This window comes from Podarcis bocagei (genome assembly GCF_964188305.1).
Source record: "Podarcis bocagei genome assembly, chromosome: 3".
In the NCBI taxonomy this organism is placed as follows: Eukaryota; Metazoa; Chordata; class Lepidosauria; order Squamata; family Lacertidae; genus Podarcis; species Podarcis bocagei.
The window spans coordinates 6,310,209-6,336,651 of record NC_138127.1 but is presented as its reverse complement, the minus strand read 5'-3'; the positions used below and the strand labels follow the sequence as shown (position 1 = coordinate 6,336,651).

At 42.1% G+C, this 26,443-nt stretch overlaps 1 protein-coding gene and 1 long non-coding RNA gene across 2 annotated transcripts in view; one reads left to right on the top strand and one right to left on the bottom strand.

Annotated features, from left to right (window-relative positions):
* The window catches only part of KLHL29 (kelch like family member 29), a 431,347-nt gene that overhangs the window by 339,978 nt on the left and 64,926 nt on the right, over positions 1-26,443 (bottom strand). The window lies entirely within an intron of this gene.
* Positions 12,704-25,457, top strand: LOC308584505. Its single transcript, XR_014006854.1, has 3 exons — positions 12,704-14,015; positions 16,141-16,245; positions 23,773-25,457. It is a non-coding gene; the product is annotated as an uncharacterized lncRNA (long non-coding RNA).

The window sequence follows — 26,443 nt, the reverse complement described above, 5'->3', positions numbered from 1 at the left end:
CATATAGTTGGCATGCATCCAGTTTGTGGTTGCGATAAGAAATATGTAATCCTATTATACGGAGTAGAGTCAGAATGTACAAATAGTTCCTGGAAATGGAACTTCTCCAGTAAGATTATTCCTTTTTGGCATAATAGTTATACAAGTAGATCTAGACTATAAGTCTTGTGACAGTTGACTGTCAGAACAATTCACCACACACAACTGTGGTGTCTTTGTCAACCAGACACAAAAAGTGTACTGCATATGCATTAACTTGCAATTTAAATGTTAATATATATATTTTTAAAGCGGAGCTCAAGCCATGATATGAGGCAGGAACAGGGCCATTCGTCTTAAGTTTTAAGGGGGAAAAGATTGAAGTGGCACAATTGCCTATTGCAGGAGACTTTGCTTTTAAGACATCAGAATAATAATCTTCTTGTGAGGTGATGGGAGACTTGCTATGCTCCAGATGTTGTTGAACTCCAACACTCAACAGTCTTAGTCAGCATGACCAATGGCCGGGGTTAATGTCATGACCTGGAATTAGATTCCCTTTTTGTCAGAGGAAGATACAGAGCAGGGGTTCCTAAACTGTATTTCCATGAGCTTCATTCAGGTGATCTGTTGCACGTCTACATTAAACAGTCATTGTTATTTTTAATTGTATTTTCATTGCTTCTTTTATTTCTTATATTGTATTTTATCGCATTACAATTTGAATTCTGGGCTCGTTCTTAGACTCAAGATCCACAGAGACTGTTGCTATCATACTTCACGTCCATGAATCAATAATGTAAACTGAGCAATCAATAGTGTAAGGAATCAATAGTATAAACTGTGGCGTTCAGCCTATCAAACATGATAGACCTTAAAAATCTGTCGTGTATCTGAAGAAGTGTGCGTGCACACGAAAGCTCATACCAAGAACTAACTTAGTTGGTCTTTAAGGTGCTACTGGAAGGAATTTTTTTATGTTGTTTTTAAGTCTTTCATTTTCCGTGGAAAAGGACAAAATGTGTAAAGAACATGCCTGAGCTGGTACAGTTAAGGCAACAGTGACATTGTGTGATTAAAGAACACACACTATGTCCTGGAAGAAGGTGGAAAGGAAATAATAAACAGAATCAACAACACAAATGTTAAAATTATTACTTCTAGGAGCACCATTTATTTCAAAATGGTCTTGCATGCACACACAATCCATACATATATTATACACAAACACACTCTTGATACAATGGCTCTGAAAATAAGGTGGTTGCTGCTTTAAAGAAACTTGGGTTTTTAAAAAGGCTACAATTCTCTCCAACTTGGCTATCAAACATGGCTATCAGAATACTATTTAACTTTTGCTTTTTGTCCAAAAGAATTAACCATGAATTTTGAAGGTAACCCATTGATCGGCCCACAAAAAGATGGAAATCTGCCACAAATTAAGAACAGGTGAAAGGTGAAAATGCTACGCTGTGTCTTATGCCAACTACCCAAGCCCAGTTATCAAATTATAGCAACTTAACATTTAAAAATTGACATTTATTTCACGGAAAAGGCAGTGTTCTGCCCAGTAAATATCAGTCCTTGCTTGGGGAAAGTTTTAGACACTTATTCAATGGTGAGCCTTCAAGCAAAATTTCAATGAATGTACAGTGCTTAAAAAAACACACCTAGGTGCTTAAGTGTTAAATCACCAGCATTGTCTGAAGGGAACACAAAGCTTCAGGAACAGAGAGGATATTGAGGTAGCTGCAGCCCTCGGTTTCCCTTCCCACTTTTCTTCATAATCAGTACTAACCAGCCTAACTTGAGGGGGGGAAACAAGGGATTATCTCCCCCCTCCAACCATGTATTTCCCCAATATTTGCAGCAGTGTCCTAGAGGTTTAAGTGCTATGCTACTATGAAAGAGAGCTAATGGATCCATCAATAAGATTTATGGAGTCCTTCCTGTTTCCAGCAGCTAAGTATGGCACTGTCAGCACAAGTGGCAAACCGAAGGGGAGTATTATTTTCACTTATGTCAGTCTTTGGAGCAAGCAAGCTGGCCAGATTTTCTGAGCAGTAATCTCATCTGCACTGTCCCCATTAGTAAAGTGTAGAAAAAAAGGAATGGGGGGGGGGTTACTCTGACCAGTTGATAGAATGATCTCGATACGAATCCAAGGCAGACCTTTTAACATCACAGTAATCCAAGTGTATGCACCAACTACTGGTGCTGAAGAAACTGAAATTGACCAATTCTATGAAGACTTACAAGACCTTATAGAAGTGACACCAAAGAAGGATGTTCTGCTCATTATAGGTGATTGGAATGCTAAAGTAGGGAATCAAGAGATAAAAGGAACAACTGGCAAGTTTGGCCTTGGAGATCAAAACGAAGCAGGGCAAAGGCTAATAGAGTTCTGCCAAGAGAACAAGTTGGTCATCACAAACACGCTTTTCCAACAACACAAGAGACGACTCTACACATGGACATCCCCAGATGGGCATCATCGAAATCAGATTGATTATATTCTCTGCAGCCAAAGATGGAGAAGCTCTATACAGTCAGCAAAAACAAGACCTGGAGCTGACTGTGGCTCAGATCATCAGCTTCTTATAGCAAAATTCAAGCTTAAACTGAAGAAAGTAGGAAAAACCACTGGACAGGTAAGATACAATCTAAACCAAATCCCTTATGAATACACAGTGGAAGTGAGGAACAGGTTTAAGGATTTAGATTTGCTGGACAGAGTGCCTGAAGAACTATGGGTGGAGGCTCGCAACATTATACAGGAGGCAGCAACTAAAACCATCCCAATGAAAAAGAAATGCAAGAAAGCAAAGTGGCTGTCCAACGAGGCCTTACAAATAGCGGAGGAGAGAAGGCAAGCAAAATGCGAGGGAGATAATGAAAGATACAAGAAATTGAATGCGGTTTTCCAAAGAATAGCAAGGAGAGACAAGAATGCCTTCTTAAACGAGCAATGCAAAGAAATAGAGGAAAGCAACAGAATGGGAAGAACCAGAGATCTGTTCAAGAAAATCGGAAATATGAAAGGAACATTTCGTACAAAGATTACCATAATAAAGGACAAAAGTGGTAAAGACCTAACTGAAGCAGAAGACATCAAGAAGAGGTGGCAAGAATACACAGAGGAATTATACCAGAAAGATATGGATGTCTCGTACACCCCAGGTAGTGTGGTTGCTGACCTTGAGCCAGACATCCTGGAGAGTGAAGTCAAATGGGCCTTAGAAAGCACTGCAAATAACAAGGCCAGTGGAAGTGATGGTATTCCAGCTGAACTGTTTAAAATTTTAAAAGATGATGCTGTTAAGGTGCTACACTCAATATGCCAGCAAGTTTGGAAAACTCAGCAGTGGCCAGAGGATTGGAGAAGATCAGTCTACATCCCAATCCCAAAGAAAGGCAGTGCCAAAGAATGCTCCAACTACCGCACAATTGCACTCATTTCACACGCTAGCAAGGTTATGCTTAACATTCTACAAGGAAGGCTCAAGCAGTATGTGGACCGAGAACTCCCAGAAGTGCAAGCTGGATTTAGAAGAGGCAGAGGAACCAGAGACCAAATTGCAAACATGCGCTGGATTATGGAGAAAGCTAGAGAGTTCCAGAAAGACATCTACTTCTGCTTCATTGACTATGCAAAAGCCTTTGACTGTGTTGACCACAGCAAACTATGGCAAGTTCTTAAAGAAATGGGAGTGCCTGATCACCTCATCTGTCTCCTGAGAAATCTCTATGTGGGACAAGAAGCTACAGTTAGAACTGGATATGGAACAACTGATTGGTTCCAAATTGGGAAAGGAGTACGGCAAGGCTGTATATTGTCTCCCTGCTTATTTAACTTATATGCAGAACTCATCATGCGAAAGGCTGGGCTGGATGAGTCCCAAGCCGGAATTAAGATTGCCGGAAGAAATATCAACAACCTCAGATATGCAGATGACACAACCTTGATGGCAGAAAGTGAAGAGGAATTAAAGAACCTTTTAATGAGGGTGAAAGAGGAGAGCGCAAAATATGGTCTGAAGCTCAACATCAAAAAAACGAAGATCATGGCCACTGGGCCCATCACCTCCTGGCAAATAGAAGGGGAAGAAATGGAGGCAGTGAGAGATTTTACTTTCTTGGGCTCCATGATCAGTGCAGATGGTGACAGCAGTCACGAAATTAAAAGACGCCTGCTCCTTGGGAGAAAGGCGATGGCAAACCTAGACAACATCTTAAAAAGCAGAGACATCACCTTGCCAACAAAGGTCCGTATAGTAAAAGCCATGGTTTTCCCAGTAGTGATGTATGGAAGTGAGAGCTGGACCATAAAGAAGGCTGATCGCCGAAGAATTGATGCTTTTGAATTATGGTGCTGGAGGAGACTCTTGAGAGTCCCATGGACTGCAAGAAGATCAAACCTCTCCATTCTTAAGGAAATCAGCCCTGAGTGCTCACTGGAAGGACAGATCGTGAAGCTGAGGCTCCAATACTTTGGCCACCTCATGAGAAGAGAAGACTCCCTGGAAAAGACCCTGATGTTGGGAAAGATGGAGGGCACAAGGAGAAGGGGACGACAGAGAATGAGATGGTTGGATGGTGTTCTCGAAGCTTCCAGCATGAGTTTGACCAAACTGCGGGAGGCAGTGGAAGACAGGAATACCTGGCGTGCTCTGGTCCATGGGGTCACGAAGAGTCGGACACGACTAAACGACTAAACAACAACAACAACAACACTCTGACCAGTTAGGAGACAGCAGGGTTGTTGAGGGTTTCTTTTTTTTTGGGGGGGGGGGAGTTAATAGTTTGCCTTACCCACTACTTGGAATGGTTAGGGTATGTAATCCTTCTACTAGATAGAGTTGTTTATTGTTGTTTCAACTACCATGGTTGTATCAACCACAGAAATACACGCACTAATACAATATTGAAGAACAGCATCAACAGCATCAACATTAATATATACCATTAATCAGTACAATTTTTCTAGAAAAAGAGGTGCCGGAACTCACCATGAACACCTCCATTATTCTCTTATAATGGCAATGGTGCCCACCTGAGAGATGCCAGAACTAAGTTCTAGCTGAAAATAAAGCCTTGTCAATAATTAAATTAATAATAATAATAATAATGTTTTTAAAAATAAATTAATATGTATGTGTGTGTGTGTTGCTAACATTCTTTTGGAACCCGAACGTCTGACGGGGCTTCCGCGGCTTCTGATTGGCTGCAGGACCCTCCTGCAGCCAATCAGAAGCCTCAAATTGGTTTTCGAATATTTGGGAAGCCGAACAGACTTCTGGAACGGATTCTGTTCGACTTCCAAGGTACGAAAAATATATAGGTTAAAGAAACTAATCTGAACTTAAAGCAGTGGAACTGACTGTTGCGGAGAGTGGGGTGATTAAAAATCACTCACCCAGTCTAGAATATTCCACCATTCTTCAGCAGAGTTTCCTTTCTTTCAACAAAGTAAGCGACTCATGTATATGTCAAACAATAATAAAGAAAATTGTATTACAATAACATACAATCTGAGAGAAACAAGAACAATATGAGAAGGCAAGAATGACAGTTGGCCTCTCTAACTGAACACCCAAAGGGAGCGGCCGATTCCAGAGAACAACACAAAACCCCCACCCACCAGACGCCAGACATTCTACTCATCTAATTAGGCCCCAGTGTTTTTCTTACACAGACGCTCCTTCATTGGAGGTTTTTAAGCAGAGCTTGGGTGTATGCTTCAACAGATTCCTTGGAATAGATGATCCTCAGGGCCCCTTCCAACTCTACAATTCTATGAATCTATGAGAGGTTTTACACATTTTAATGGCAATCTATACTAGAGGCCCCCATTACAATGAATTCTTTACTCAAATTATTTCTCAAACAAGTTTATGCACACTAAATTTTGCCAAGCTGTCAAGCAATATGTGGCCTTCAGTGGCTGTTCCAATGACACTACCTGGAGCCAGTTTGCTCACATAAACCTGCACTAGAAGAGTAAAGAGGGAGTACTGAACACAAATGAGATCACCATCTATGTTTAGCAAACTGCAGAATGAAGATTTCAGTTCACTGAAGGGAAGGCTGCATTGTTTTCCTGTGCAAGTCATGCAGCTCACACGATTCATAGAAGTCTTGCTTCTGCACACTTGTCTTTCTACATCTCATTAGAACCAACCTTCTGCTTGTTTGAATAGAAGGACTCTAGGGCAAGGGGAAAGACACTTTCAACATTCATTTCCCACTGAAGAAGCTGTTCCCTTTTCAGCTGATGGGCAAAGTCAGTCTTTCTATGGGCTCGCCCCCACTTCTGATTGTACCGTGCCTAGGAAGCATGGGTCTGAGTAATTTCCCCCTTGCCCTGCTCCTTTCCAAGGGAAAACGCGCATTTCAGCAATAGATCAGAATAAATGGCAATTGTGGAAGTGCGGATAAGCCCTATATCTGGGTGCAAATATTTCCACTACTCAAGTCAAAATGTTAGGAGCAGAAAATGATTTTCCATGTTGGTTTTCATTCTGCTATTTGCCTCCTGATTCTTGTCAGCAGCAGAATTCTTGATACTAGAAATTAAGGTACCGTATTTTTCGCTCCATTGGACGCACCGGATCATAGGACGCACCGGACCATAGGAGGGGGAGAACAGGGGAATTTTTTTTTTCTTGTTCTCCCCCTCTAAAACAAGGTGCGTTCAAGGTACATTCACCAGAGCTTGTGGGGCTGGCGGTGGGGCGAAGCGCTGCTTTCCCCCACCACCAGCCTCAAAGATCCCTGAAGCCTTTGGAGCGCAGCGCCCTGCTGCCCTGCAGAGGTTTGCGCACAGCAATCCCCAAGCTAGAGCAGCGAGACGGAGCCCTCCGTCCCGCTGGTCTGGCTTGGGAACAGCTTTGCTAGCTTCTGCAGGACAGCGGGGTGAAGGCACCCCGCTGCACTGGAGAGGTTTGCGCGCAGCAATCCCCAAGCTAGAGCAGCGAGACGGAGCCCTCCGTCTCGCTGTTCTGGCTTGGGAACAGCCTTGCTAGCTTCTGCAGGACAGCGGGGTGAAGGCACCCCGCTGCCCTGGAGAGGTTTGCGCGCAGCCGTCCCCAGGCTAGAGCAGCGAGACGGAGCGCTCCGCAGTGCTCCATCTTCCTGTTCTGGCTTTGGGCTTAGCGGCGCAGCCTGCATTCGCTCTATAGGACGCACACACATTTCCCCTTAATTTTTGGAGGGGAAAATGTGCGTCCTATAGAACGAAAAATACGGTAAGTGTTAATTATGGACTGCAAATATTAATATGGTTGTGAGGAAGGTGCAGGGAAGGTTGTATTTCCTGAGAATGCTCAGGGGACTGAATCTATCCCAGCACCTACTTCTGTCCTATTATCATAGTACCATTGAGAGTGTCTTAACCTATAGTATATTATCGTGGTATGGGAGCAGCTCTGAAACGGATAAAAAAGCTTTACAGAGAACAATTAAAATTGCCCAGAATGTTATTGGGCTCCGACTACCAACCCTGGATGAGATCTTCACGTCTCGCATTTTGAAGAAGTCACATAATATCCTGAGAGATCCCACCCACCCTGCTCACAACTTCTTTGAACTATTGCCTTCGGGCAGAAGATATAGGACAATGAAAACACGAACCACACGCCTTCTGAATAGTTTCTATCCAAGAGCTCTGACTGCACTAAATAATGATCTCAGGGCCAGTTGCAAGGTTTAGCAAGCAGAGAGTAGGAAGGAATGAGATAGGTTTTAGGTTATGTTTTAGGTTTTAGGTTATGTTATGCCTTAATAGGTCATGTTTACTCTGGATTTTATGTTTTTATAGATTATGTTTGAATAGGATGAGAGTGTCGGAGATACGTGCAAATGTATATGTGAACCCGGTCTTTGGGTGGGTGTTTGATTTTCGTTGTTGTGTATACTGTGTATATACGGACAATGACAATAAATTTATCTATCTATCTATCTATCTATCTATCTATCTATCTATCTATCTATCAAATTAGGGAGGTGAAATTGGTGCTTCAGAAATCAATAGTAAAGTATTTTAAAGTATTTCAGATGGGATATTCATCACTGCCTCTCCTGAACTGCTCAACTCTGAAAGTTCAGCTGTGACCCCATGTTCGTTTTTTTTACTTGAGAAGTACACATCTGAGCTCAAATTCCACGTATTTCTCTCATTAGTTTGGGGAACGACACAAGCAGTAAAATAATTCACATCCATGTCTAAAAACTCACAGTTACCTTAATTTTGCTCCTTGAGGAGATGCTCCAATTTGCTTATTTTAAACATGATGTATTCTAAAATCAAAGTATGTGCTAAAAAGGAGACAGGTTGTTCTATACTGAATGCTGTGAGAACTGCCTGAATAAACCATGCAGTAAGAGTGAATTTGCCTGCTGTGACAAAAGTCATACAATCAACCCTTGCTCAAAACTTTATTATTTCCTTTTTATATATTTTATGGGCCTTGTCCATCACTTTACAATCTAACCTTTATGTCCTTTACTAAAGCAAACACAGCAGCGATTATGGAAAACTGACTTTAGAACAGCAATAAAGCAAACTGAAAGAGCCTTTATGTATAACACTGGGGCTTATATTTGAACTGTCAAATCAAATACACAGATTAGAAAAAGGAAATATTTTTAAAATCCAAAAGTTTCTTACTGACCAGTTCTGTCCTTTGTTACCTGTATGTTAGTAAGAATGACAGATTAAGGAGTACCTACAAATGCAGAAATAGAAAAGCAATTGTTTCTTTAGAAAGATTAAAGCCCCCAAAAAGCCCAATGGGGGATTCTGCTCATATCACTGATATTCAGACTTAGACAGATGGGAAAACGCAAATGAGAATTGGCTTACACTGCAACTATTCAGCTTCCATCAGAGCAAATGTGTCACTTATTTTGCCTTCAGCGTTCCTATATTTATCCCTTGTTTATTGTTTTGATTAATTGAATTATTAGGATTATTATACTGTCAGACAGATATTGTCTACAGATAATTACTATGGCAGTTTGCCAGTAATCTTGTGGTCACCGTGTCTCATCTCTCCTTGAATATGAAACTCTCAATGGAGAAGGAAGTGGGTTAAAAATAAACTTTGTACAACAGCAATCATTACAAAGTCAACGTTCTTCATCCTTTTATGCACAGCAGTACCCAGTAGTCTGTTTTCCTTTCATGTTCTAGAAACTGCTGGAAGATGCAGCCCTTTTAAACAGCAGCCTAACAACATTCCAATCAAAGAACCACACGGCCAATTTGAGGACAGGAATTTAACTTCAAGAAAAAGAAAAGAGAAATAGTAGAAAAATATAAAATAGTAGAGTAAAGTAAAGTAAAAGCCTACTGGGAGATTACTTGGCCTCAAAGACAAAGTTGTGAGCTCTCTCATTTACTCCCCTCACAACAGTTAAAAGGGGAAAGTTCCACACTAAATGTCATCCATTATGCTACACAGAAAAACCACCCCTTGGTGTTGTGGTCACTATAGACATATTCAAGGTATTCGATTGCCTGGAATGGTGATGTTATTAAAAGTGCTACAACACAATCAAATGGGCAACAAATTCATCTACGCCATATTGAAACTGCCAATTCTTCCTTGGTTCACACTAATTTCACCTCAACCACCATTGATAGGGGTACTAAACAAGGATGACCATTATCACATTTGTTCTTCATCCTCTCCTTGGTAAAATTTCCACCTATTCCAAGGTGAATTCTTTACATCAAAGTGCAGTAAAAAGAACTGTAATACTTGTCAGGTTCTCACAGTGGAGGGAAGTAGAGTGCATGTGTCCAGCAGAGCCTGCACCCAACCTCAGGACCCTAAATGGCTGGCAGCCTGGTTACACAGAAGGTATGGTCAATGTGGGAGGAGGTAAATATCCCACTGCCATCACTAAAAGCCCGGCAGATGGCAACGGGAAAGACTTACTGTGTTGAACCAAAGTTAAACTGTTCTGGAAGCTTTGCTAACGCCACCTTGGTAGTCAAGATAACCCCACAATTAACTGGTAGCTGCTGTAGCAATGAGCTCATATATGTTTATATTCACTTGCTTTGATATATGCTAATTAGCATGCTTTGATGTTATCCTTATCTGTGGGCTTGGAGTGCTGGGCTCCGAGCCCAGAAAGAGGAACTACCTGTAAACCTTGGGTATTTGCCACCTGTACTCTCATCTGGGCAGGTGAAGTAATGGGAAGTCCTAGACAAAGTGGTGTACGCTGCTTTGTGTATAAAGAATGAATTCACATTTGCTTGGGTGCGGACAAGCTACCTCCTTGCCCTGGTGTCCATCCCATGTCCCACGGAGAACTGGCAGGTTGTTTTGCTGGAGGTCTATACCTTTCTTAATAAAGCACTAGAACCATAGCTGTCAACTTACAGATTTGAAAATAAGGGACCATCAGCCTCGAAAATAAGGGATCAGCAACCAAAATAAGGAATTTTCTGAGCACAGGTATGTTCAACTTCTGAGCCCCTCCGAGCCAAAGGCAGAAAGCCCAGCCAACAGCCAAAAGAAGCCTCAAGCGGTGGTTCCCACAGCACAGCAACCCGGCAAAGGGGATGTAGCAAGGGAAACCACCGTCACCTCTCCGCTGGGAAGCGCTGAGCAAAGGCGAGTCCCCAGGCAATGCGGCCGATTTGATTGGCACACGGCATGCAAGCTCCACCCCCCAGTCATTTTTAGACTCCTTATTGGGTGAGCAACGCATCCAAGCAACACAGTTGGAGCCTCCCTCCTTCCTGGCCGGCAGGGAGGGGGGGAGAGGAGCTGCTTCCTTTGAAACCCAGGAAATTTAAGGGACATCATCAATAAGGGACAGCAGCAGGACACAGCGCTAGGATAAGGGACTTTCCCGCCAAATAAGGGACGGTTGACAGCTATGACTAGAACTGATCATTCTGGCATTTCCGGCATCCTTCTTCGGTATACTTGCACCCAACCACTACTATGTGCCCTCCTCTGGGTCTGTGGTTTTGAACACTTGCCTGCCCAGCTGTGCAAAGCCTGACTGGTGCTATCCTTTTTTTTCCTGGTCCCACATGAAGACTTCATTTGCCTGGGTCTTGGTTTTGTAAGTATTTATTGAAATTTAAAGGCTGGAATTTTATCTGCCTTGCCGTGGGATTGTTTTATTGTTGTGCAATTTTACTGTCATCCTGTCTTGCTTTTAATCCTGTGCAAGCCGCTTTAGGAGGATGTGCACAAGGTGCTCGGATTGGTCAGGGCAACCACTTGCGCTCTAGACCCTTGCCCCTCTTGGCTGATAAAAACCAGCAGGGAGGGAACAGCTGGCTGGACCAAGGAGGTGATCAATGCCTCTTTACGAGAGAGGGTAGTCCCTGCCTGTTTGAAGGAGGCAGTGGCAAAACCACCCACTGTTTAGGGAAACTTTTAATGTTTGATGCATTACTTTATTTTACTATTGTGTTGGAAGCCGCTCAGAGTGGCTGGGGAATAAATAAATAAATAATTATTATTATTATTTCCTGGATTCAGAAAACCTAACTAACTACTGGCCAGTTACCAATTTCCCTTTCCTGAGCAAGGTTTTGGATATACAATGGTACCTCGGGTTACATACGCTTCAGGTTACAGACTCTGCTAACCCAGAAATAGTACCTCTGGTTAAGTACTTTGCTTCAGGATGAAAACAGAAATTGTGCTCCAGTGGTGTGGCAGCAGCGGGGGGCCCCATTAGCTAAAGTGGTGCTTCAGGTTAACAACAGTGTCAGGTTAAGAACGGACCTCCGGAACGAATTAAGTACTTAACCTGTGGTACCACTGTATATAGATGATAGTCATTGGCTGAACAGCAGCAAGAAAGTGACCTAAACAAAGAGGCCTACTAAGATGGACCAGCACTCATGCTTCTCATAGCTCCAAGGTCAGATATCTTAGATGGCTCATCAAGAATAAGTTATCACAGGGGGAGCACTTTTTTTTAAACGGTTCTTTAAAGCTGTGTACACATTACCGTTTATTCTGGCTCCAGTGCACTCCCATTGCTGGTGCTTAAAGCTGTGCACACACGATGCTAGTTACAATCCATATCTATCTTGTGGTGCCTTGAGAAATACTGCTGTTTGACGTGTTTTCACTCAAGGCATCTTCCAAATGGGACTTGAAACACAGGAGGTGGGAATAACCTTGCTGTATTTTAAGCTGCTGGTGTGTACATAGCCTAAGCTATTTCTTCTGACAATCAAGTATATTCTGTTGGCCACAGGAACAGAACAAGAGCACTATGGAAATGGCCTCATTCAGAAGGTCACCCCATTCAGATGTTTTGTACTCTGCTTCAGATACAGTATTGTAATAAATGCATTCATATGGCAACAGCTATGGAGGGAACGCACCTGGAGAAATTTCTATTTTTATCTCATAGTAACAAATGAAGAGCAAACTATTTATTTATTTATTTGATTTGTATGTCACCATTCAACCAAAGATCGTAAGGTGGTTCACCCAAAAAACACACAAAAAAGATAACAAAATACAAAACAAAACAATCCAATAACCCCCTTCCCACACAAGGCCACAAAATGTTTAATCAGCCAAAGGCTTGGTTATAGTGGAACGTTTTCGCCTGGTGGCTCCGAAAGATATGTAATGAAGACTCCCCAAAGAGAGCATTCCACAAATAGGGAGCTACCACAGAAGGGCCCATTTCCATGTTGCTCCCCTACAGACCTCTTGAAGAAGGGCCTCAGGTGACAGTCACAGGGTCTGGGTCTGTTCATATGGGAAGAGGGTTTCTATGAAGTACTGTAGTCCTGATCTGTTTAAGGCTCTCAGCTTACAGACACTTCAGGTTACAGACTCCGCTAACCCAGAAATAGTACCTCAGGTTAACAACTCTGCCTCAGGATGAGAACAGAAATCGTGCGGCGGCAGAGGGAAGCCCAATTAGCTAAAGTGGTACCTCAGGTTAAGAACAGTTTCAGGTTAAGAACGGACCTCCAGAACGAATTAAGTTCTTAACCCAAGGTACCATTGTATAAGTCAAAACCAGCGCCTTGCATTGGGCCTGGAAACCGGCAACCAGTGAAGTTGGGCCAGGATCAGTATATTATGCTCAAATTGCCTTGCCCCAGTGAGCAACATGACTGCCACATTCTGCACCAGATGAAATTTCTGAACTGTCTTCAGAGGCAGGACCCTCATCTCATGGCCTGAGTGAGAAAAATACTTTATAGCCACATGTATGCGCCCTTTATAAAAACTGGCACATTACGCCCTTGCCCTACAAACATAACGTCTAATACACAGTCTTATGGATATTTTCTTGCAGGGAAAGGTTATGACAATGATGTTATTAAAAGCATGAAATACACTGGGACAAGTATGAGACTTTTACATGCTACAGAATCAACTACCACACAAGTGTAATCACTACCTCCGATTCTAGATCAACTGAGTCAGCCATGTCACCATGTTTGCAGAAAGATTTTTTTGTTTCCCCTCTAAAAATTTAAAATGATTAAAAGTGATTTCTCACAGCATTTTGCTAGCCTGAGGCTTTGATGCCCATCAGTCTTCAAAAATCCCTTCCAAAAACCCACCCCTTCCTATGAAAAGCAGGATGTGCTTCTAAGCAACTGGACAAAATTAATCAGTTGGTTGAGTTACCAAGACAAAAGAAGGGGGGACTAAATTAAAGCAAATTTAGGCCTCACCTGCCACATATCCTTTGGCATTAGCCCACATTATATCCCCAGTCTCTATCAAATGGGGTATTGATTTCTGTTTTTCTTTTTTTCCCCCCAAAGCACATATTGTAAAAACTGATTTTTTTGCCAGATGGAACAAAGCTGGAGACAGAAACAGCTTCATCAGTACAACATGCATGTTACAAAGACAGAGCTCAAAGCTTGGGCTAAAAGATGAAGGATATGAAAGAGCCAATTTCTTTTACATCAATCAATTATCAACATGATACTCAGTTGTAGGACTTCAAAAGGAAGAGATTTTCCCATTTAGTTACAGCGGGGGTGGAGTTGGGAGGATGCTTGACAAGTAAGTTCTTTTCTTCAGTCTTTATAAAAAGTGCATGCTGCGTTTATGTTCTCCATCGGTGCCATTCTAAAGGCGAGAATCATTGCAGATATTCGACATCTGCTAACATGGAGCCCTTTTCCATGAACCACGCCCCCTCCCCAAATGAATACCATCTGCACTTTTTTGTTTTGGCTTAGTACTGGGTTTGTTCCCATTTTGATTATATGAAACAAAGCAGGCTCAGCAAACAATGGCTTCATGAAAATTTAGTGGGGAAGATGTCCAGGCTATTTCCTTCACAGGTAATTTTAATCAGCTGGAACCAGCCTGGTAGACCTCAAGTCTCAGGTAGATGCAATTGCTAATAAGTCTCACAAGGCTGTAACACCACACGCAGACAGACAGACAGACAGACAGACAGACACACACACACACACACACACACACACACACACAGCTCCCATGAGTTTAATCTATTCTTAACATATGAAGTATCTGCTAGTGAATCTCTTGAACATCATCAAGATCTTAAACACAACTCCTCCAGTATGAAATGTATGACTGCCATCTAATTCCCACCCCCTCTCCTCCACCTCCATTCTAGTGACAGCAGCAAATAAACAACCCTTCCGAAGATGTAAAATTAGAACCAGGATCATCCTCTCTACAGTTCCTCTAGATCAGATCTCATTTCATCCTCCCTTCCCAAAGCTGAAGGTGCTTAAATTCAGAATAGCAAGGCTCCCTGCTGGAGTTGCACAGGCAGCCTAACAGGTGTGCAAGCTTTCCGCTGCAGGCATCTAGCTATGAAGCCTGATCTTGTGGCTGCTGGAGTCCAAGCAGCGTAGGAGAGAGCACAAAATGCAAGAGAATACATAACACACAGGCTTGCTGTTGCTTTTAGACACAAAAGCCCAAAGGCTGAACTCAAGACAGCAAATTTCCTAGCAAACTTATTCTTCTTTTCAAAACACAACCAGCTTGTTTTATGTACTTGTCTGTCAGCACCATATTTGTAAGAGCACACGCTTTGCCTCTTTAAAGCATGAAAAGTTTTCAAAAATTAAAATGACTTGACAAAATTCTCCCCCCGATTGAGCCCCATTTCCCTTGCTATGCAATTCACAGGGAACAAAAGAAGCCCAGTCCAAGATACCTTCTCGTTTCATAATAGCAGGGACATAGCTACGAAGGCTGTATCCTATTTTCCCTTCACAGAATCACAGGCAAGACTTCCATTTTCTTTATCTGAATGTGTAAACTAAATACCTGACTGGCTTTACATCGTTCTGAAGACATCATGTGTTCTCACCCCAGAGGGCAGCATTTTCCGTACCTTTCCTTTCCTCAAGAATTTGCATACTTAATGAATTGGACCCCAAAGGTTGGGAAAGTAAAAGGCCACTCATGCAAGGATCTTCATCTCCACTTCATCTCCCCCCTTTGCAAAGCCTCCCAAGATACTTCTGGTCAATTTAGAGTACCACCCACCCACCCAATGCAGACCCACCATCAATGTAAAGCCCTCTTAACCCTAGAGTTGCTTTTCAGGAGGCAGAAAATATATTTGTGCACGTAGCCTTCTCCTTGTCCAACATTTGAATCCAATCCTATGTTTGTCCTTAAGTCGGAGTTTTTTAACAGAGAAGTATTAATCTATAAAAAGATGCTCCCACAAAAACAAGGACAGTCTTGAACAGTTATGCATAAATAAACGTTTTAGACTAATTGAGGGGAAATGTTTTAATATTAGAACACTCTATAGAGAGAAAGATTAATAATATATATGTTCGTGAACTGCTTTTCGTTAAAAATGCTCAAAGCTGCTTACCGTAAAAGAATACAAAAATGAAACCACAACAAAGACCACTAGCATTCATGCAACCCTATAGTGTCATTATTCCCTTCCCACTTCCCTTTTCCTTTTATAATTTGTAACTGCCTATGTATATTGACAGCACTGAATAATGACAAACCGTAACACATTTACCCCTCAGTTAAAATAAGCCAAAGCTTGCATAGTGTACACCTAGCCTCTCTGAAAACTACCAAAACACAGTCAAGCTCCAGATAGATAATCAAGACATTGAACAAACCTGGCTTAGGTAGTTACCAAGCACATTTCTCTACATTTCTTCTGTAGGGGTCTCAGCTGTCACTCTCCTTTGCCTTGATTTGAATTGCTGTTGACAGCATACCAGTAAAGACTTCAGTGATCAGGATCAAGTGTCTCCCAGCACTAGCAGAGGTATTTATACTGCCTCTGCAAGATATATAATATCTACAATGACTGGGAGTAGTTTGGGTGAATGCTCATGAACCATATATATATATAGATTTTGTCACAAATCCCTTAAGCATTATAGTTTTAGTTTTCATTTTTAAGTACAGGTAATTCTAATAATGCGGGGGAACATCTCAGTTTGTCTTACAGAATTTTAAGGAAAAAGTTCTTATGACCTTTTGCTGCTTTGATGGTTTCAAATGTTCTACTCAATGGTGGGGGAGCCTCACCCTGCCAAAAAAAAACCCCATTAAAGTCCCCCTGGTACCCAGGAAGTCAAAATTAGAAATGTTTATTTTCAAAAATGTAGAACACTTATTTGGCCCAATCTGGAAGTTCAAAGAAGCATTATATTGCTCCTGCAACGTAATGACAAAGTTATTTGCACAGCTAATCATGTGTAATAACTACACAACGTGTCCATGTAAACAAAATCACTGTTTTGGTAAAGTCATACCTTCCACTAATCAAGTTCAGGGATAACTTCTTGCATGCTAGCCAGATTTTTAAAAAGATGATATTTTATTAATTTGTAGTAAAATTGATCAATTCCAACAAAACCTGCAGATTGTTACATGCTCATATCAACAGCATATAAAAAGAAGAATTGAGTTGGGATGCTGTCAAATAACTGAATCATTGATTACATCATCAAGGCTGCCACTATCTGTGACTTAGCCAGCCAGATTCAACCCCAAACCAATCTTAATGTGATATTCAGTGGATATACCAAATTCTACAGGCTTGAAAATCATTCTCAGTTTAACTTGGAAAGAAAGAAAATGTCCATACATTTAGTATGTACAAGTATATCTTTATAGGGAATGTCTGAATGCATGTGCTGTAGAATGGCAAGATGTTTGTTACCTTCGTTATGGGACTTGAACTTATGAGGTTGGTTTGTGCAGTAAAATACAGTCTGATCCCTGGAAGGCTGCCTGGAGCCCAGAGTAACCCCTAGGAATACAGAATAACTCCTGGCCATCCTTGATCCAGACTGCGCAACTTCCTTTGTCGCTGCAGCAGTATACACACCAGAACGGGCACACTTGCATGGCTTTTGCAGAATCAAATGAGATTTGCCTCCTCTAAGCCTGTCAAACCCAAACAACTCCTGGCATGCAGACAACTGTATTGGCTTTCTCACAGCCCGATTTGTCAAAGTGCTTTACCAGAGCAAGTCTCAGTAAAGTCAACAAATCTTCCTCTATCAGTGCTGCATGAAGACTGCATTTTTAATATACTAAACTGAGCCTAAACAAACCACCCAACTGTGCATGGCTAGAAACTCAATAAATTGAGGGTGGGATGGGGATAAGGACAAGGGAGTTTTGTTTTTCACCATAAAATGAAAGATATAATTGTTCATGTCGTCGTTTCCTGAATTTGTGCATGCCAAAGCCTTTAGGTGACTTGCACGTAAAAAGCAATATATGTGAATGCCTATGATCATCCATAACCCAAGCATCCTCTCACATAGCTATACTAAAAAGGTTCCCTACCTAAAACTACAAGAACAAAGATTCCCCATCCCCACACCCTAAAAACCAGCCTCCTTGGTTTCAGGTATGGTTTTAGGAGGGAGACAAGCAGACCTGCTGCAGACCATGCCAGTCTGTGGCAGAGGTTAGGAAGTGACCCTGGGCAAATCATAGTCTTTAAGTCCAACCTGCCTCACACGGTTGCTGTGAGGATAAAGGGGAGGAAGAGCTCCCTGGAGGAAAGCTGTCCTGAACCCCTGGCCTACCTGGCAGCAAAGTCAGTATGTCAAGTCCTCAGTCCAGGGTCAATCCACATGTCCAAAGTGAAGAACAGTTCTACAGAGATACTGGAACCGCCACGCTGAGGCCCATCAAAATGGGCAGTACAGCTCTGTTGTCCTTTTATACTTTTCATGCTGATTGCAGCACCTGGGCTTGATGAGGCATGTGACCCTCACCTGCTCCAAGCCTACTCCAGCTGAAGAATCACACACCTTCTCCCAGAGCTAGTGAGCCCCACCTGGTCAACTACTAGTGAGTTCAGCATTAGTAGTCTGCTTCAGCCTCCTAGAGTGCCCTGCCTGTTGCTCCCTACGCCTCAGAGCCCGCCATGTTCGTGGAGTCAGAACATAGCTCTGGTAATGGGTCCCGCTGCTCTGGTTCCTGTGCGTTGAACCCCTTCCCCTCATCATCCGCCGTCTCCCCACAAGTACTTCCTACACCAACTTCTCCGTCCCGGTCCTGGCTACACCCCTCTTCCTCCTCCCTGTTGTCCTGCCAGTTCATGACAAAATATTGTGGCTTGAAGATCATAGAATCATAGATCTGTAGAGTCAGAAGGGACCCCAAGGGTGATCTAGTCCAACGCCCTGCAATGCAGGAATATTTTGCCCAATGTGGGGCTGGAAACCACACCCCTGAGATTAACAGTCTATCCAGCTATATACACGTGACAAATAAAGTATAATAAAATATTAAAACTGTCATTGGGATCTGGCACGGTTTGGCAGCCCCAGCCAGAGGAGGAGTAAGGAGAAAAGGCAGAGGGGAGAAGTGAATGCTGCCACCTAACGATGCCGGTTCTCCCCCTTGCAACTCTACAAGTTGGAGGGTAGAAAGCAGATCTGCAACTCTCCCTTCTACTTCTCCTGCAGGGAGCAGAGCCTCATTGCAGAGGGGGAAGTACTTTGACCAGCTGAGTAGGAGGAGGTGGCAGCAGAGCTGGAGTTAAAGGGGCAGGACACAGCGCTGTCACTGAGAACCAGGTGCTTCCTCTGTGGATGAGACCAGACTAGAGATGGGAAGGCCTGGAGAAAAAAAAACCTGGAAAAATTGGGGGGGATGACCCAGTTTTCTTCCGTTTTCCCCCAAAGCCGTCCCCCCCCCCGGAAAAATGGGGGGGGGAGTGTGTGGAATATTCAAACTATATCAAACTGTTTTTTCTCTCTCGTTTTTTTCTGGGAAAAAATGGCTTTGGAGAAAAACTGGGGGGGGGTAACCTGGGTCCCCCCCCAATTTTTCCGGGTTCTTTCCAGGCCTTCCCATCTCTAGACCAGACAGAACACAAGCTTGCACATGAGAAAGTTCTGTGAGTGAGCTTCCCCCGCCATGTCTTTAAAAGCTTTGCAAGAAGGGTGTGGCAACTGTGGGGACATCTTTGCTGCTTCAGTTCAGTTGTGCATCTCGCCAATGCGCTCAAGTAAGAGCCGCTGTCGTGTTTTGATACGAAAGCGTGACATTATCATACAGTTGACACAATCATGGTGATTAATGCAGGTTTCACACTGCTAGAAGGATTGGAATGAACTTCCAGCTTTACAGTTAATGGTGTTTGATCTGTTAGGGTTATTGACTCGTAGTGAGCACAGGAGAAAAGATTAAGAGTCTGGCTGACAGTTACACTTACACACACACACACACACACACAAACAAACACACACACCACTTAAGATTTGTATTAGCATACTGTACCAAGAATTCATTACTCTAAAATCATCAAGCTGAAGCCCAAACAGATGTCAAAATGCCAAAAAAATGAGTGTAGTTAAACGCAAATCCTGGTTACCTGGATTAATGTCTAGGAGCCTGGTTAGCCCAGGTATTAGAAAAATGTCACTGGGCAATTAAAGTTTTAACTGATGGTTGCTGTGTGTGTATGTACACGCAGAAGCTAACAGCATATTTCCCACCTCCAGCATTAAATAACTATTATAGTACAATAACCATTTAACTTTCAACTGAGTACCACAGAATTCTTTTGTGTTCTCATCCCCTGTGGGGAGAACACCCCATCCCTTCCTTACGTTAGCGTTCAGTAAACCCTTTCAGCTAAAAGAGGCAGCCGCCTGCTGTGCAAAAAGCAGAGCTTCCTTGGAAATGTTTGTCTTTCACCAGGAGACAACAAACCCACACCTCCCACTTGGGTATCACAGTTCACCAAGATGGAAGGAGGAGATCTCTTTTCCTCAATTTCTGACAACTGTGGAAACCAGTTTTGAATTGAAGGTGGCGGGGGGGGTGGGGGGGTGGGGAAGGCTGATGGTTGGATTTCAGCATCTGGTAAATTGTGGTAACACTGCTCCCAAACCTTGAATTTACTGCCTACATGTCTTATTATAAAGCCAAAGACTTTGTGCTGTTGCAGTTATTTAAAAGTAACCATACTCAAATTGCGAACAAACAGACCAACAGATCTTAATGCTTTTAAACTGTTATGTACTGAGTTGAATAGGATCCAAAAGGCAGCAGTCTGATTGGTCCTAGAACAACAGGATTCAGAATGCAGCAGTCTGATTGGTCCTAGCACAATAGGGTACAGAACGCTTTGGTTATCATGGCTAATTGTTACATGATATCTGGCAGATACAAGTATTTGGCCAAAATAACAGAATTCAACACTCAAAAGAGAACAGACCAGATTACTGATCTAATCAGCAACCTCTGCATTTTAGTATATCGTTCTTAGTTCCCTTGTTACCAAGCTATAGGAGTCCTGAGATGTTATATAAAGATGTTACACATCTCATTTCCAACTAAATAAAGCTTAAAAGCAACGTTATTGGCAACTGCTATTAAGCCTTCAAAAATCATCCAGGCAATTATTTTCTTAATTAAAAACAAGTTTACGAGATTGGCTATCCCAAACTTTTTATATGAATGATTAAGCAGTGGGGGAAAGACTTTTTAAAGCAGATGGAACATAGAGCTTTCCACACAATGTTTGGGTTGAAAAAGGAGAATTTTGGAAGCGAGCTTTTGAGACTTTTTTTGTCACAAGTTATTTATACCAACTACTGACTGGAAGATTTGCCTTATGTTAGATGGCTCTCAACAACATGAGTCACTATTCAGTGCTACTGAAAAACATGATGTACCACTGTTCTCCTTCTGACTACTCTAGAGGATACCCAGCTTGTTGCCAAGCACAGTGTTAAATGTAGGTAAATCAATTTACATTTATAGCCTGCTACCCAAGCGCTCAAAAGCAGGCAAGATTTCCTATGAGACTGGGCACAAGTTATTTCTGTGCTAGAGATAGGGAACTGGAACCGAGACAGAGATTTGACCCATGAGATGTTAAGTACAGATTTGGGATCTGAACAAAAGATTCAACACACAATGCAAACATGAGGCCTTGGAGCATTGATGTGGAACAGATTAAGAATTCCACCTAAAACTAGGGCTGAAATTTATGATGTCCAGATGCTGTTCTGTATAACACTCTGTAAGAAATCAGCTTCTGGAATCATCTGACAGAACCTGATGGTTCCCTGACCCCAAGGAGCATGCCTGGTTTTTATCACTAAAGAAATACTAGCAAATGCTGTTTTTAAGGGCACTTGCAAACAAGGCAGCTGCTTGCACATGGCCAAAAAAAAGGAGAAAAACACACAGATGAGAACACAGATTTGCATATAATTAACTGCTCTTATCAAGTGTTTGGTATTGTTTTACATTGTTTAACTTGACCTTATTAGGGTTTCAATGTACTACTATATTCTGTTTCAATCATTTTACTGGAAACTGCTCCAGGATTGCAATTTGATGAAGGGAAGTTTGGAAATGAGATAAACAAACACAAACTAATATATGTACAGATGCGGATTAATTTTGTTAAAAAATAAATTTTATTATAGGGAAAACAGATTCAAATATTATTATATTTGTATCAAAATGAAAATGTTAATCTAAATAAAAACAGAGAAAAAATAAAAAATAGAGAAATGGAGAAGGACAGAGAGAGAAGAGATAAAGGGGAGAAGGGAAGAAAAAGAGAAAAAACATAGAAGTTAAGAAAATAAAGAACTTCTGATCTTTGCCTGTCCTCGATATATAAACATTATCCAACTCAGCCACTCTTAATATAACACCCAATAAAACCACTTTCTATAAACCAACATTATCTTCAGTCCTCAAAACCAAATGTCATTAGTTCATTTTCTTTTTCACACAAAAAGTCTATGAGAGGTTTCCAATCTTCAGTAAATGTTAGCAATGACTTTCCTCTGATTAAACATGTCAATTTCACCCTCTCAGCTAAGTCCATTAATTTTAACAACCAATCCTCCATAGTTGGGAATGATGAGTCTTTCCATCTTTGTGCATATAAAAGTCTCACCACCATAATCGTATATTGGAACCAAGTTCCATAGTATTTTTTTCTAATTGTATATCCATATAACCTAGAGTTTACCAGAGTGTAGACAACAGAAACTAGGCATTCCCTGTCCAGGCAGGGTTGTAGCTGATAGGAGGTGTTCTGCAACCACTAAGTTCACTTGTGCCTCCTCAGGTAGACATACAGCCAGACATACCCCCGAACCGTGCACCTGCTCCTTTAGAGGGATTGCAACCCCATTCAGAAGAGGTTGAACTAAACAGAAACAGTGCCCTGGTCTAATCTGGATTGAGCTTCAGTTTATTGGCTCTCATTATGGAAGCCTAACACTGGTCTGATAGATCCTATGCCACACCTCCTGAAGTACAGGAGGAATTGAGTTCCATGTCCTAGGCATATTGATAACAGCACACTCCAAATCCCTGGAAGACACCACTCAGCAGCTTTATGTAGACGTTCAGCAGCATGGAGGATAAAACTGTTACGATATAGAAGCAATGCGGCCGCGAGCTGGTAGCTTGAAAGCAAAACATAATGGGAATGTTGGAGTCTGTTCCGTGGGAAACAGAGGGACAGTCTATTCACAGTGCAGAGGGCACCGGAATTAGCTCAGAGTGTAATATGAGCTGTACAGGAAGTACAGGAGGAGTTTGTCTCTCGGCTGTTGGAGTTTGAAGAGAGCAGTCGTGTTTTTCTGTAACGCTGCAAAGACAGAAATAAAGGCATGTAAATACGTTTCTGTCTATCTCTTTCCCCTGCCCGGGGGGGCAGGAAAGAGGGTGTGTGTTCTTCTCACGCCGAGAAGGATCGCCTATCGCGACCTAGCCTGTATCCTGCCGGGGAATGCAGACAGGGAGGTCAACCGGAGATCAAGCCGGGTGCCTGGAGAGTGGCCAGTTTCTCCTGATAAAGGCTTGATTCCCAACAAAAACTGACCCCACATTGGAGGATCCAAGAATCTGAGCATCCTCTTCCAGGTTCCACCCTCTGGAGACAGCCATCCAAGTAAGACTGGGATTTGGAGGAGTCAACTCCTAGGGGCTAAGATCCCTTCTACTCCGCTGAATAAAATATTTGAGGGGGCCGCTCCCCTCAAAGTTGATGGGCATTGCCATTCAAATGGTGTGTGTGTGCCACACCATGTGATTAATTATGTGGTACGGGGCTTACCTGCCCCCCCAATATGTTATTCAAGTTTTCACACTTGCTGGGACTCCTCTGAAGCAGTACTACCCTAATTGCAGACCAGAATCCCCACTTTGTAAGCAGTTTTGCACTAAAATCATAGTCCACAACGTACCCTTTACAAGCCCAAGTAATAGCAATGTGGGTAAAAGGTGCCAACGAAGCACAATGTGTGGTAAAGTATATTATTTTCTTCTATATTTTCAGCACTTGATTTGAGGGTGGAGGAAGAAGAAAGAAGATGGTGGCCAGACTAGCATGAATTGCTAAATGAGGAAGATGAAGAATTAAAAAGAATGCAACTCACATGCAACACTATATAGCAAGAAGATGTTTTTCTCCTTTAAAGAACTACGGAGTCCAATTTTTAAAGAGCTCAAAAATTCTCAGATGAAATTATTCTTTTACAAGCTCCTTATTTGGATGGCAGCCATATGAAAACACATACATCAGAGTTACTCCTATTTATTTCTGAAGCAGATAAATCAAGGAGGCACCTAGCTGATCCGCCACATGGTGCAAGCAAAAGGAAGTAATTTGATGGAAACAGAGGCAGATATATAACAGAATCTTTGCTCACAGCAACAGATTTGGTGTACATTTGGTTCTACATAAAAAGCAACTAACTCTTGCCTCATTTAACTGATGACAACTCTTCCATTCAGTGTTAAATTATTCTGCCACGGACAGCAAGAAGAATATATAGTGGACTTCTAAGTCTACTGAAAACCTAGAATCTTGCACAACTATTCTCAAAACAGAGCCCAAACCATGAAGATGGCAACTGTTTTACAGTAGCATAAACCCTTCATTTTAGCTCCTTCAAATGTTGATTCTGTATTAGAACTAGACAGGTCTTATCTTAGAATGCTATAAACATAAACATCACGAACTACATGCACTTTGCCAGTTCTACACTGATAAATTAAATATACAGCCAATCAACCATTTATTTTTTGATATTAAGAGGCAATTCCAATATTCAAATTTAGCTCTTGGAGATTTTCTCTTGGTAGGAATGTAAAAAGAAGTTCTGAGTAGGCTTATGACTAGGGAAGTGGAAGATTATAATCTCGCTAAGATCCTCCTACATAAATAATGCTGCCAAAAAGGGGGAGGGAAATCTGCCTCTTCCATTATAAAGAGAGTGTGTGTGTAGGAAGGTGCTAATGGGCTTAAGAAAGATTAAAATATTTGTGTATAAAGGATTTAAGAAGCTGCACACAGCACTTAATGGCGTTCATCACAGACTTTAACAGCCAATGCCTCCCTTTTTTAAAACAAGCTCTCTTAAGTAGCTGCTAAACCTTAAGAACACACTATATATTTTTGCATCTAAAAGTTGAAATTTCACTCAAAGGAATGTAAGGTAGATTTCTGAATTCAAAGCAAAGGTAGGCAAAACCATTCAGGATTCATTATGTACACAATCTGTCCTCTCAGTAGCCTTCAACTCTTCCTCTCTTCAAACGCTACATGAACACAGAAAGAGTGACTAAAAACAATTTACCTTTCAATAATTCATGTCTCCGCAGTCACGTCTAACTTTGCAACAAAGTTCATTCATAGTGCAAGTCTGATTTAGCTGATTCAAGCAGCATTTTAAACCCTCCTACAAAGAACTGCTGGTCAAAGGAGGTTGACAGGAAAGACTGGAAAGACTGGAACAGCTGTGTTTGTAGGGAAGCTTTTGAGGTGCATCATCATGTGTCAGAACTGTTCCCAACCTCAAAAAGCTATGGCCAAAGAGACCCATCAACAGAAATCTCCCGCTGGCAAATTGCAACTGTTTTTGCAGAAGAAAATATTTTTAATACATTCATGCTTATACAACCAAGTGGGTGGATGTGTGTGAATTTTGCATTCAAAGGGATGGATGGCACGAGCTGTCAAAAGGCAACCAGGTAAACCAATACAGTGGTGCCCCACAAGACGAATGCCTCGCAAGACAGAAAACTCACTAGACGAAAGAGTTTTCCGTTTTGGAGGTGCTTCGCAAAACGAATCTCCTATGGGCTTGCTTCGCAAGACGAAAATGTCTTGCGAGTTCCTGCAGGGTTTCCCCCCCCCTTTTTCTAAGCTGCTAAGCCGCTTATCAGCTGATCCGATAAGCCGATAAGCCGCTAATAGCGCTAATCCGCTAATCCGCCAATGGGCTTGCTTCGCAAGACGAAAAAACCGCTAGACGAAGAGAATCACAGAACGGATTCTTTTCGTCTTGCGAGGCACCACTGTATTTCAAAAAGGCTAGACCAAAGGGTCCGCCTGCACGACAAAATGGCAGAAATTAAGGGGCAAATTATGAGAGTTGATAGGGAGTAGCGTAATCAACGAAAGACTTAGCTGGATACAATCCTAAATCGTATTCAGACTAGGCCCACTGAACATCAATCAAGTCTATTAATTCAATGGGTCCGCTCAAAGTATGACTTGCTTGGATATGGCCTGTATATTTAAAGAGATGGTATTCCAAAGTCACAGTGGTCCTCCCTCTGAAGGTCCATGTATTCACTCAGAGTTTATTTGATATATCTATGTCACTAGAGGGCCAAGCCAGGAATGCTTTTTACCACTTCCAGAGGGCACACTGGCTACAACCACAGTCAATCACTGGCAACAGCCTGACCACATTGGTTTACGCATTAGTGACCTCAAGGCTTGACTACTGCGATGTGCTTTATGTGGGTCTGTCCTTGTCTGGGAGTGTGAACTAATGTAAAACACTAAGTGAGTGATGTCTGTCTGTCAAGAGCTACATCTAAAAGCAAGCACATCTTCATTGAATGCTCTAAGGAACATGCAGTCATTAGGACCAAGTAATGGCCTTGGAGGACCTGGTGTTACTCTACTGAAATTAAGAGTTGGGCGGTGCAGACCT